The sequence below is a fragment of the Engystomops pustulosus genome, chromosome 3 (genome assembly GCF_040894005.1).
Source record: "Engystomops pustulosus chromosome 3, aEngPut4.maternal, whole genome shotgun sequence".
NCBI classification, from domain to species: Eukaryota; Metazoa; Chordata; class Amphibia; order Anura; family Leptodactylidae; genus Engystomops; species Engystomops pustulosus.
Window position 1 is genome coordinate 168,456,224 of NC_092413.1, and position 14,091 is coordinate 168,470,314.

The window sequence follows — 14,091 nt, forward strand, 5'->3', positions numbered from 1 at the left end:
GTCCCTGTCCCGATGTGGCTAACAATCTGAACAACCTACCAGCATATTTTGGAGTGTGGGAGGAAACTACCCACTCATCCACCGTGCTGCCACATATAACTCTGTTATAAGACTGGATCCACACCTTGTTTTTTACATACTTTGTAAGAACATGTCAGGCGGATTCCCAGCTTCTCCTTAAAAAGTAGGGCACAATTGTATCCCACTGTATTCTTACACAGAGGAATAAATAGCCTGGTGCCTCCTCCTCTCCCTGAAAATGATGCCACTGTCCTTATATGGACAGTAACATTGCTGGTGAACCTCCCTGAGTGTACGCATCCTTCCCACATAGGTTTCCATAGGCCTCTGCTGAGCACCAGGGTGGACCTGAGATTATGTAGTCAGAGGGTTCCATGACTGATAGCATAAATACAGTGATTGGACTATGAAACACAGAGAACGATTAAAGGGACACTTGCAGATCGAGGGATACTGCACACTCAAAGTTGGGTGGTGCTCATGTAGGATTCTTACTCCAAATCGAAAGCCATGGCACACACCAAATAGATAACTTTTTTCTCTTTTATTAATATAGATATTTAAATTTTAACCTTAACCGTAATATATGTACAATTAATATCACATAAGTAACAGATCAAAAAGTAAAAGCACAACATTTCCAGCATCCTGACTTTGCTAAGTTACATCTAATTTGTTTATGTAAGCATGTTTGGAAGAGGTATTTGATCTGTTCCTTATATGATATAAATTGTACATATATTATGGCGAAGGCTAAAAATCAAATGTCTACCCCATTGGCATGTCTCCTAGGAGTACTCCAAGTGTATGATCTCACAAGATCTCATAACATAGCAATCCAAAGGTCTTTGTATCAACCTAGGAAAGTCATAGCGACACATTGGATTAGGCCTAGACCTCCGGATAAGAAGGAATTCATAGATCACATGAATGCAGTTATAAGCAGAATGGAATTCCGAAGTTCGAAAAAATATGGGGGAAATGGATGGACACTCCTGGATTACCATCAGCAGCCCTTCTAAGACTCAGAACAAGCCTTGATTAACAATTATCATTGGTGAAATAGAACGTAAATATGCCCACAATAGGAAATTATTATAAATTGTTACTGGTTCCGCAAATCAAAATCCACTACTGGTAACAACATAGAGAATGAAGCTAGATGAAATGTTATGTTTTCTATGTAGTGGCTGAGCGAAGTTACTACACTCACTTGAATGAAAGCTGAGCAGCAGTTACCCAGTTCAGTCACTTCACAGTTTGCGGAACTGTTCTTCCAAATCCATTGTTTGTGTAACTTCTGTCTTTGGAAGTCCCTAGTGTCTTTAATATCTGCTACCCCATGCAAAGGGCATTGATATGTAAAATTTGAAAACCCATTTAATTTTAGTAGCGTTACAAAAACTAGGTGAAATTTTGAAAAATGACAGAACACCATTTATTCCCTGAGTGCTTTCTTAGTTTAAATTATTATAAAAATCCTTACATAAGGAAAGAAAAAAATGAAAATCAATATAAAAAGGAAAATAATATTCTGTCATCTTTCTTTTGCTGTACTGGAGAATAAAATGGAAAAACATAAGACTGAAAGAAGTCAAAATCAGAAATATCCTGGTTACTAATTTTTGCCATATCTCAAGCTGAGGTCAGTGAGAGCCTGGGGAAATAAGAAGCCTTGAAGAGCTAATAACACATCCCAATACAGTTTTTTACTAACTGACAAATCTTTACCAATGCTCTCTCCTGGCAGAACCGGCCACTTCCTGACGTGGGAATGATTCAGTGTACATGAATCTGATATTACTTTTCCAAACTGTCAGGCTCAGTTTAAATGACTATTCCCTGAAAAAAAAGATAGCAAGAAAACATAGTTATATTTATTAAGTTTGGCACCTTTATTGCCTTCATATTGCAACTGTTTTCCCATTTGTATGAACACTGTTCGGAGCCGATGTACAGTATAACTCATAGCTTACCAGGCCAGCTTAGGCTCACTGGTGGCACTGCAGTTGGCTCAGATCTGCTAAGACGCCTGCAGATATTTCACTGCCTCTTTAAGATGTGGAGATATATATATGTCTCTTGGTTAGAGCTGAAGAGAGGAGACAGAGATGTTCATTTATTTGTAGCAAAAAATATATTGGACTCAGTGAAGGGAATAGGGGGAAAATACAATTGGGGTGCACTGATGTCCCATAAGGACAACTTCTTATTGTTACCAGTGTACGCAACAAAGAAGTAGAAATTGTGTTTCTGTTCCACTAACTATTATTAGAACCTTATTTGTAAAGATAAAATCAAAAGTAGCATAAAATATAAATGATTGAAAATAAAGGTGTAAAGTCTGTGTTGTAAAACATAATGGGATTTGTTTTATAAATAGTAGAGGGCAGCAGTTAGGGCTCCTAAATTATCTATAAGCCAGGAGAGAATGACACAAAACACATGGAACTTTTGTCAGTCTCTTTTGTTCCAGTTCTTTCTATAATGACTGTAGAAACAAGGGACTGGGCATATTGAAATTAAACATGACTGATCTTTCTTTACTGGAAAAGAGACTGCAGAATGCTATACATATTAGTTGGTAGACCAAATGTACAGAAATTGTAAGGTTTGGATAACATTTGTTTTAAGTTTCCTTTAATGTTTTGATAATTTTTTTTCACCCTTAATTTTCAAAAGCAGAAAACTTTTTACATTTTCACACATAATAGCAGGATAAGGGCTTGTTTTTTGCATATGGCATTTCTTTTTTAAAATCATATTGCGCTACACATGTACTCCAGGTTGTAACATGGCTTTGGTTTACATGTTTAATTTTCAACATTCAACAAGTAATAATTTTTAGTTTTTTTTGCAGGACTCACTGTGCAAGAACCTCTATCTATCTATCTATCTATCTATCTATCTATCTATTAGGTGCCTTATGCTATACCTATATTGATTATTAATATATTTAGATTGTACTTTATCATTTACGATAGGAACCTAATATTTTACCATATCTACAATTTTTGTAATTTTTTTGTGTGGTTGCTCCGATAAGTATATTCCTTAGGCCTCCAAAAACTACAAAACCACATGGGTATTGCTAAGATTTTATAGAGGGATAAGGGTCAATGAGGCCATTACTATAGGTCAGAGGTTGCAAATAAGGGCGATTACTTATTGCATCTCATACATTTAATTCCAGTTTCTTAATCAGGTGAAATTTAGGTCAGCTTTGATGTTATTTATTGACATCTATAAGGACTGAGCTTTGAATGTCTCTATTAAATTATACTAATTGTGATTTCAAATACATTTACACAGGGTCAGATAGATCCACATCACTGGTTTCAGATTATCTGATAAATAACCATCCACTGCTTATATTATTATAAGTACTAAATCTTTCCAAGCACATTATCATAGATTGGTATTGATTTGTGATGATGGTAGATCCTAGACTTTTATTGTTTTTTTCTGCTATCTGTGCTACAATCTATCCAGTTCAATCTAATTGTTAACTAAAATGATTCTGTGACTAAATACATTGCAGTTTTTCCCAATAATTGTTGTCATCAGCAGCAACCTAACATCTTTGCATTAGTTTTCATAAATAAAAAAGGCTGGAAAACTTTAATGGCAACAAGTGTTACATCACACCCACTAATGCTCTTGTAACAGCACCCTAAGGCTATATTCACACTGCCGTTGCCCGCCCGTACCGTACCGTAGCGGGCAACGGCAGTGTACGGGGAGAGGAGGAGGAGGTGAGCGCAGCTCACCCCCGCCCCTCTCCATAGCAACCTATGGCGCACGGCGCCGTATTACGGGAAAAGATAGGACAGGTCCTATCTTTTTCCCGGGTACGGAACGGTACGGTGCCGCACGTGTGCTGCACCGTACCGCTCCCGTAGGGTGCCGTACGCCCATAGAAGTGTATGGGGGACGTATATCGGCCGTATATACGTCGGCCGTATATACGTCCTCCATACGTTCGTGTGAATGTAGCCTAAGGCTATATTCACACTGCCGTTGCCCGCCCGTACCGTACCGTAGCGGGCAAAGGCAGTGTACGGGGAGAGGAGGAGGAGGTGAGAGCAGCTCACCCCCGCCCCTCTCCATAGCAACCTATGGCGCACGGCGCCGTATTACGGGAAAACATAGGACATGTCCTATCTTTTTCCCGGGTACGGAACGGTACGGTGCCGCACGTGTGCTGCACCGTACCGCTCCCGTAGGGTGCCGTGCGCCCATAGGAGTGTATGGGGAACGTATATTGGCCATATAAACGTCGGCCGTATATACGTCCTCCATACGTTCGTGTGAATGTAGCCTAAGTGTTTTGTAAATCGTCTTCTAGAACTATTAATTTTAAACTCATCCTCATAGACAAGGCTAACTCAACAATTATAAGTCAGCATGTGCCTGGAGGAGAACACCTGAAGGAATTACTATTTGTCTAAACATATATTAAATATCTATACATTTGATTGAAATGATTGATAAAGTTGCATTGTCAGAGCTCTCTCACCTGATTCTTTCTGTAGTGTTTTTCTGATTTTGAGACAACATATCCAGGGCCATGTCTTGCTTCAGGCTGCATGTTTTACCAATTGGGAGAGGGGCATAGGTCTCTCTCAGACACTGGCAGTAGCTTATCTATCATAAGAACAAATGATTAGGTAGGTGGAAATCCAGTTAGACTTTTGTGTTAGGCTGCATGCACATGAACGTATGGGGGACGTATGTACGGCCACATAGATACGCCCCCATAGATGGCAATGGCTGACGCAGCGATATGGAGCCACCTCCGTACACAGGAAAAAAATAGGACATGTCCTATCTTTCGTTGTGTTACAACCTGTACGCTGTGGATCTCTTTTGAGAGGGGAGGAGTCACCCCTCCTCCTCTCTATGGTGCCAGACGTATGCCCACCCAGCTACGGCCCGACGGGCATAAGTTCGGGTGCATGCAGCCTTACACACTGTATGGTTACCACATACTACTGAAATGGACATGTTTGTCAGATTAAGGCCAGTTGTAGTTTGTCTCACTAATATGCAGAGTGTGCCAAATTATTGAAGACAGGCGCACCCTGATGCAGTCTGCATGGGACAATAGCACAAATTTTTTCTGATGCAGTCAATTTAATGTGTGTGCACCACAATTATGTCGGACTATGTCGGATAAATGTGGGGCCCAGTGCGAAACTGCACCAGAATGCCCCTTTTAGGTGCAGAGTTTTGTACAGTGCTGCCCGGGACACAAAACTGGTGCAAACACTACATAAATACATGTGCAAGCAGTTTTCACATATAATTACGTGCAAAGTGCCCCAGAAAACTTAATAAGTTTGCAGTCTTTAATGAATGTTACCAAGGCTGGTCATGACGGTCATGATGCACATGACAGTAGCTTGCAATGAGAAGCTTAAATTCCTTTGTATACCATTGAGCTCATTATAAAACATTAAGTATTTCAATGGAGTAAAACTACAGTGGCTCAGGAATATATCAATAATGAAAGAAATGAAAGGAAAATAATCTTGACTTAACACCACGTCGCTGAATGCTTTCAAATCATGTTACAGGGAGATTTTGGTTCTTGGCGTAGCAATGTTTATATTCAATCTACATTCAAGTTAATTATATTCCTTTTTCTCCAAACTCTTACAAAACCCAAGTCTCTAGCATTGGAAAGTATTTACATTTTAAATTGTTTTGACATTTGGTAAACCTTTAAAGGAAAGCAAACATTTCCAATGTAAAAAAAATGTAAATATTACTTCCCAGATGACATTCCTAGGAGTTGAATTAAGATGAATGGAAACCACATGTTGTAAAGCTTAATACATAAATATATTACTTTCAACACATAGTGCTGCGGAGCCTTACCCAGAGAAAATCACGCCTAAACTACTGTAAGGACAGAACGTAAAGCCACTAGGCATATACACTATAGTAGTGGCATTAGCAATCAAGTTGTTTTTCATTTTTCTGAACCCTTGTAAATACTTAAATTGTAGAAAAAGCCTATACTCCATTCTCTGCTTGTTAACCCGCTAATGAACATCAGTGCAGTGCATCCCATTCATTCTATCACTAAACCCAAGCATCCAGGCAACAAGCCTAAAAGAGCGAGATAGGCAATTTCCTACACATGAATGTGCCAACCAAAACCACAATGTCTCTAAGATCCAGATGAAGAATTGTAAACCAAGTACACTTACATGCTGGTATGTTCCCCCTCTGGCAGCATCTGCTCTACTTTTAGCTTCTTATGCCCTTGTTTTTACAAAAATAGGCTTTAAAATTTATGTAAATTAACCCGAGGGGCTCCACACTCAATTGACAGCTATGAAGCCCAGAGCCCCTCAATCTCATTTGCATAATCTTCAAAGCCTACTTTTATAAAGAACAGGACATAAGATAATTGAAGAAGCGCAGATCCTACCCAAGGGGATACACGCCAGTACGTCAGTGTGCTTGTTTTACAATTCTTGATCCTGGGGGTAGATGTCCTTTAAGTTGCTGGTACCAACAATGTTTACTGCGAATCAAATGTGACCACTTCATACCTGACGTCACTTTTAAACAGAGACCCGACAGAAATGTTATTATCAATGTTCAGTATCAATATTAGTACAATTTTAACGACAGTTGGGTCACAAAAATGGCCAAAATGGCACTAAAGTGGGCAGTGTAGAGTCCGACTATGCTGGACCAATTTTCATTGATAATATAATAATTATTTTTAAAATGCTTTTTAAGATTGCTTCAATATGAGCCATTCCATTTGAATGTGGCTCACAAACTGAATAAAGTTGACAACCTCTGGGTTTGAACATTGATCAAATTTTCAGCAGTGAATACACTTGGATAAGAGAAAATCTTGCAGTGATTGTATAAAACCTCTGACTGATGTACCTTGAAGGATGTGATAATGATTATATAAACATAAGATGGCCTATCACAATATTTTCTCATTCATCATGAGCCACTGACATAACATACATCATACCAGCTATTTACATTTTTATCCACAATCTATTATTATTCGCATAAAACTCAAGGCACCTGTAAAACTCAAAGTGAACTGTAAAGTTTCTACTGGTGTCACTGCACATCTTACAAAATTATTTGTAGCAGACAAGTCAACATGATTTATTTTATGTGAGGGACATTTGTGTGATTCACAATTTCCCACTGACATTTTGGCTGAATTAACTTGGGAACACATTATTTTTTGAGTTTACATGAAATAAAAAAAACTCCAGGGAAATATTTCCTCCTAAAATTAATGCATATTGGATGCCAATAAGAATCCTCATAAGGGTTTTCCAACATTGTAAAAAATACCCTTGAGGGACAGCTTAAGTATAAAAATATACTCGCTCTCATCGAGGCCTTTGTTGTCCAGCACAAGCTCTATGGGTTTTCAGGAAAGCCGGACTTGAAGTGGTCACATGCAACTGTGACTGTGAAGGCCTAAGATTCCGCTATCATGTGTAAAACACCCAAACAAACATCAGTTGTGTGACACAGCAGTATTTTGCATCATATAAATACAATGATATAATTGCAAAATACTGATTTCATATCATCATGAGAGACAGTCAACACTATAACATCAAAGACAGCTGATTAAAAATGGTGGTTAGATACTTAGGCGACTGCTGTGTGGAGATGTAACTGACAGGTGACCAAGATCTCAATCAATAGGGACAATACCAGTTATAACATGTCTCCATGGAAATCACAATTAGTAAGGTCGCACTACAAATGCTCTAAAAATACATTCCTATGTAAAAAAGTACATAGGAATCATATAATAATAAAAGTCATGTCAGAATAACACCAGCACCTATAATGTATATATTATAATATGCAGGAGACAAATTTCTCCCAACTACACATATTGGCTGGAAAAAAGAACCCTATACGAAACAGACATGAACGATCAAACAAATGATAGACTCCTATATATACCTTGCGTCATCCTGCCACGCTCATAATGATCTGTGTGCCCTCTTGAAAGAGCAGGAGGTTACATCCAGTCCTAATGACCCCAAACATTTGTACAGGAGATCGCAACATTGTGGGGGAACATTGTGATCTGGCCTGTGCATGTATGAAGAAGAGGCCTTTGGAGATGTTTGGACACTGACCCGACGGAGCATTTCAAAATGGAACTAGACAGATTGATCATGAACTCTGTCCTGCAACAGACAATTTCACCAAAAATGGCAGAAGCACTGATGGTTGACTTTCCTGTGAAGCCCACTCTTTATCTATAGCCTAATGTCCACAAACGTGCAGAGAAACCACCTGGGCGCCCTATTGTCTCTGTCATAGGCGGCCTGTGTGAGAATATCTGCAGGTTTGTGGACTTTTATCTCAACAATGTATAGAAACCCTTCCATCTTTTATTAAAGACACTACTGACATGTGGAAACGTCTCAATGGACTGCACTTGGACAGGGACATGTTCTTGGTGACGTGTGACGTGGAGTCCCTATACACATCAATAGCACATGACCATGGAGTACAAGCCTCAAGATTCTTTTTAGATATGCTAAATCTGGATTCAGATCTGATAGACTCTGTCATGTTACTTTTGCATTTTGCACTTACTCATAATTATTTTACTTTTAAGGACCGTCTCTTCCTACAGCTCCGAGGAACAGTGATGGGCACTATTCTATGAAAACCTGTTCCTTGGACTGTGGGGAAGAGAGGTCGTGTTAATAATAATAATAATAATAATAATAATCTTTATTTATATAGCGCCATCATATTACGTAGCGCTTTACAAATCATAGGAAACAAATACAAATATAATATAACATGACAGAGCACAACATTTGTATGGAACAACAGGAGTGAGGTCCCTGCTCGCCAGAGCTTACGGTTTATGAAGATGATGGGGTAACACTAGGTAAAATAATATTTAATGGTCAAGCGTGTTCCAAACTCCAGGACATGAGCCCGTAATCCTGTGGTTTTGATACATCGATGATGTGCTTTTTATCTTGCAGGGCTTCACGTCACCTTTGGAAAAATTTCTCCAGGATCTAAATGTCAACAATTTGAACATAAAATTGACTTGGAAATACAGCCAGTCACACGTGCAGTTTTTAGACCTTTTGATTAATATAGATACCTCTGGTTTTGTCTCCACTGTTAGATTCAGGAAGACTACAGCTACCAACTCCCTACTGCATGCCTCTTCCTCTCACTTTCTTCCGGTCAAACAAGCAATACCAGTAGGCCAATTTTTGAGGGCGCGCCGTATCTGTTCCAGTGAAGAGTCCTTTTTAAAGACAATCTGCTGATCTATCCCAGCGCTTTCATGAAAGAGGGTACAGTTCCCGCAAAATTAAACTAACCTGTGCCTTGGATGAGCACACTCCGAGCGTGCGCTGTCTGATGCTGTGTCTCCTGACTGCACTGCTACAAGTGTTACTACCGTAGGTCATCAAGGGGCCGACATTAGTCCGGGTCATGTGAGCAGTCATGTGACGGAGCAAGGACATCACAGCAGAAGCGCACCATTACATCCGGCACAGGTGTAGTGAACTTATTCATCTATATAAGTCTATATACTTCAGTTTTATCTAAATTACTTACCTCCTGACGAAGCCGCAGTATTTTGGTCAGAAATTTACACCAGAATGTGTAAGCCAGAACCAGGTGGTAAAAAATATAATGGGAAGAATGCATTTCTGAGGGAAGGGGGGAAGAAGAAACAAGGAGGAGGAGGGAAAGATGGTTGGGAAGGGAAAAGTAAGAGGGAAAGAAAAAAAGGAAAGAAGAGATAAAAAAGAGGTGAATAATACTAAAGGGAGACAGATGCAGTGTCTTACAGGTAGATAAAATATGGGTGTGTGTTACACACATCCCCATAATAAAAAATCACATAATGAGGAGACATATTAAGAGTTTTTTATATACACATGAAATAAGGGAGAAATCATCATTTTATATTACAAAAACACTTTAAGTTCATTGCGGTCATTCAGACCAGAGGGTCCCATAGCCCCAAATCTCATAATGCACCTACTTTCTCGTCGCAAAAGGTGGAGGGAACGATCACCTCCTTCTGGGCTATGTTCTACCCTTTCAATGCCAGCAAATCTCAGTACGTCCGCATCACCATTATGTTGTGTCCTAACGTGTTCAATAAGGCGGGGACAGCCAGCCCCAGTGACAATTGACCTCTTATGCTCCCTAAAGCGGGTAAAGAGGTTCCTGACAGTTTTACCAATGTAGTATCGTTTGCATGGGCAAAATACTATATACACGACGAAGGTGGACCTACATGTTATGAAACTATTAACCGACTGGGTAAAGCCTTCAAAAGTGACATGTTTTAATTGGCTATTGAAATGACAGTAACGGCATGAGCCACACTTGTAGTTCCCCATGGGGGTCCCCTTGAGGAGCCAATTCTCACGAGGGGAAGAATATCTACTGCTGACTAATTTGTCACGTAATGTGTTGCATCTTCGAAATGTAACAATAGGTCTACCAGTGGTTATCCCCTTAAGTTGGGGATCTTGTTCTAAAATGTGCCAGTGTTTGTTAATGGCTTGACGAATAGCTGTCTCGCAGGGACTGTAATCAAAAGAAAAGACAAAACGTCTATCTTCTCTGCCCTTACTGTGCTGATGTGTCCTGTTCCTAGTCCTAATGAGATCACTCCGGGGTACTTGTGTAGCTCTATCCGGTGCCCTCTTTATTAGGGGTGAGGGATACCCACGGTCCGTAAGTCTGGTCGTCAGTTCAGCTGCTTGTATATGAAAGTGTGCGTCTTCACTATTAAGTCTCCTAAGTCGCAAAAACTGACTATAAGGTAAACCCTCTTTTGTATGTTGATAACTATTGTAATGGAGGAGTGAATTCGTGGCCGTAGGTTTCCTGAAGGCTGAGGTACACAGTTCACCCTCTTTTACCCGCACCTTTACATCCAAAAACTCCAACTCAGTTCCCCCAAAAACAGCTGTAAATTTCATGTTCATCTGATTTACCTGATTTAAATATGTGGTGAACTCAAAAAAGGATTGTTCCGTGCCTTCCCATACAATGAAGATGTCATCGACATATCTATGGAATGCCTTGATTCTTATGGCATACGGGTTGTCCAGGTAAAATATGTAGCGACCCTCAAAACAGGCCAAAAAAAGATTGGCTAGGGCACAGGCTACAGGAGTACCCATGGCCGTACCAACATTTTGGACAAACCATCGACCATCAAAAGTAAAGGCATTATTGGACAGCACCAGACGAAGCCCTTCACACACAAATGATATGTATGTACTATCTTGGCCGGCATTCAGTAGCACATCACGGACACTTGCTACTGCTAGGTCCTGTGGGATCCGGGTGTACAAACTTTCAACGTCTATGGAGGCTAGATGATAACCCTCTTGCCAATGTAAATCATTAATTACTCCAAGGAAGGCATTCGTGTCCTTCAAAAAAGAAGGAATCTCTTGGAGTAGAGGGCGTAAAAGCCAGTCCAAGAATTGCGACAATGGCTCAAACAGTGAGCCAATGCCCGCAACTATTGGGCGGCCAGGGGGATTAATCATGGTCTTATGCACTTTTGGCAGAAAGTACCAACAAGGGTGCTTAGGGTTAGTAGGAAATAATTTTGTTGCTGTGTTTTCGGATAAGACTTTGTTGTCGACGCTCCACCTCAGGAAACTGCGGAGTCTTGTCTGGAATCTTAAGGTGGGGTTATGGTCTAAGGGGGTATACGTGGATGTATCGCTTAATTGGCGCATAGCTTCTCTTGCGTAATAATCCCTAGTCATAAGGACCACGTTGCCCCCTTTGTCGGCCGGCTTGGCCAATATATCAGTGCGAGACTTAAGCCAACGGAGGGCACGCCATTCTCCCTGGGTCAAATTTTTTGGAGCCTCGGGGTAGATTAAAGATTTGACGTCCTCCAGAACTTTTTGGCTAAAAGTTTCCACAGAAGATCCAGCCGGCATAGGGGGGCAGAACGTGGAGTTCACCCCACCTTTAAAGGCAGTAACCTCCAAACTGCTCTCAGTGTGATCATCATACAGGTTACAGTGATCAGTATCTAATCTAATAAGATCTGGATGTCTGAGTTTTCTACAGGAGCAGTTGTACCTGAAGGAAAAAATCCTAATGGGCCCACAGTGCATGGGACTTCACCCTTATACTCTTTTTGGGGATGCGTGGGTTTATTTTGGAAGAACTTATGCAGGTTCAATTTTCGAGCAGCTTTGAACATGTCGATCTCAAATTCTACGGGGTCAAAAGCCTTCCCTACGGCATAATTAAGACCCTTGGACAACAAGGATATACAATCATACGGTAGAGCAACATCGGTAGGATTAATAACATTAGAAATAGCACCGCAGGAGTCATTAGGATTGTCACAAACAATGTTAGTATTGTCAATGTTACACACATCGGTGTTAGTAGTGGGATCAAGGTTAGGTGGATTGGAGGGATAGTGGTGGACATGGGGGAGGGGGGCAGGGGGATTTTTTCTTTGTACCTGGCAATCACCGGTGTCTCTTAGCACCAGGAGACCTGTTTTCTCTTGCGCCCAGTGTGGTATCCTCCTCTTCTTCCTCTTTCCACCCCTCCGTGTCCTCCTTCTAAAGGGGCCACCTGGATAGATGATAAGGGAGTGACATCTTGGGCTGGTGTGACTGTATCCCTACTTGTTGTAGCTGTCCCACTGGCTTGATCATCCGATGCACTGGAGTCTGATTCCGTGGTCCAAAAGTCGGTAGATCTTGTTTTATTCTTTGTGTTGGGGGTTCTTCTCCGATTTGGTTTCTTTACAGATGTAGAGTTCCAATCAAAAATTGATCCCAGGTCGAAGTCCGCTTTGTCCCTTAGGAACTTGTCGCGCTTTTTTTCTTTTACTTCCACTTGGGTCAGGGAAAGTCGCTTCTCTAATTTTTTGAAAAACATCTGGCTTTGGTTCTCAGTAAGTCGTGTACGCAATTCGGTTTTAGCTTTACACAATTCCACTGTGATTTGCGTATATTCATCCTCGTTCCTTTTCAACACTAATCGCATTAGACTCAGGGAGTGCTGCAAATGCAGTTCCTTCCATTCCTGCATAAATGCAGGGTCGTCTTTGTATTGTGCTGGATTTTTGAATACACGCAGTCCACGGGGTACTCAGTTGCTTGCATTGTAAGATCTTAATGAATGATTCGTCCAAAAAAGTCGTACTTCTTTTTCTGCCAAAGACACAATTTTATGCTCAAGTGTCTTGGTACTCAGCATGTGTATGGTGTCTCCTTGATTGCATTGCTCGAAAAACGCGGATGCGTCATCTCTCCCTGTGTACAGTGAATTCCCCTCATCTTCTATACCCACTCCGGTATCCATGTTCCTATTCTTAGGCCGTGCAGTCGACTTTAGTCCGTTCTTATTTTTTGACGTGCACCGCACCTATGCAGAGAGTATAAACACCGTCAAAAGTAGAAAAGAAACGGTGCGGGCACAGTCAGTCTTGAATCGAACAATATGTCACGGCTAGGAAGGTAGTGGGGAGGTGAGGGTATAACAACAATCATTATGGTCGTGCTTCAGCTTCGGAGAGCAGTCCAAGCATCCAAATGTATAAAAAGAAAAAAGAAGCAGCACTCACCAGTATCGTGAAAAATATTCTTCTTTATTCACAGCAAGTGGTACACAGGGAGGCACGCAGTGCCGCTAAGTCAGCCAACGGTCCGTTTCTCAAGGCAGTGACTGCGCATGCACGCGTATCCACCGGATATAAAGTGGAAGGCGGGCACGCGTCGTCATGGTGACTAGAAACAAAACAATCTAAAACATAAGTACTGTAAATGACATGCAAATTACTCCTCAAGTGCCTGCAATTTGGCGATATGGGTAGGATGTCGGTACCGAGACCGATACACCTAGCTTTTGTAAGGAAATGGCGCTCGCCGAAGCAGGTATAAGAGGAGAAAATCGAGGAAGAAAAAGAAAAGTAGAGAAAGGGGGGGGGGAAGAAAGGGGGAGGGAGGGGGAGGGGGGGAGGTAAGGGGGGAAGAAGAAACAAGGAGGAGGAGGGAA

General features: G+C 41.0%; 1 long non-coding RNA gene across 1 annotated transcript; it reads right to left on the reverse strand.

Moving 5' to 3' along the window:
• Nucleotides 1–1,720: 1,720 nt before the first annotated feature.
• On the reverse strand, nucleotides 1,721–4,646 carry LOC140120612 (uncharacterized). The gene is made up of 3 exons (XR_011853906.1): nucleotides 4,541–4,646; nucleotides 1,998–2,113; nucleotides 1,721–1,863 (listed from the first exon to the last, which is right to left on the reverse strand). It is a non-coding gene; the product is annotated as an uncharacterized lncRNA (long non-coding RNA).
• Nucleotides 4,647–14,091: the final 9,445 nt, after the last annotated feature.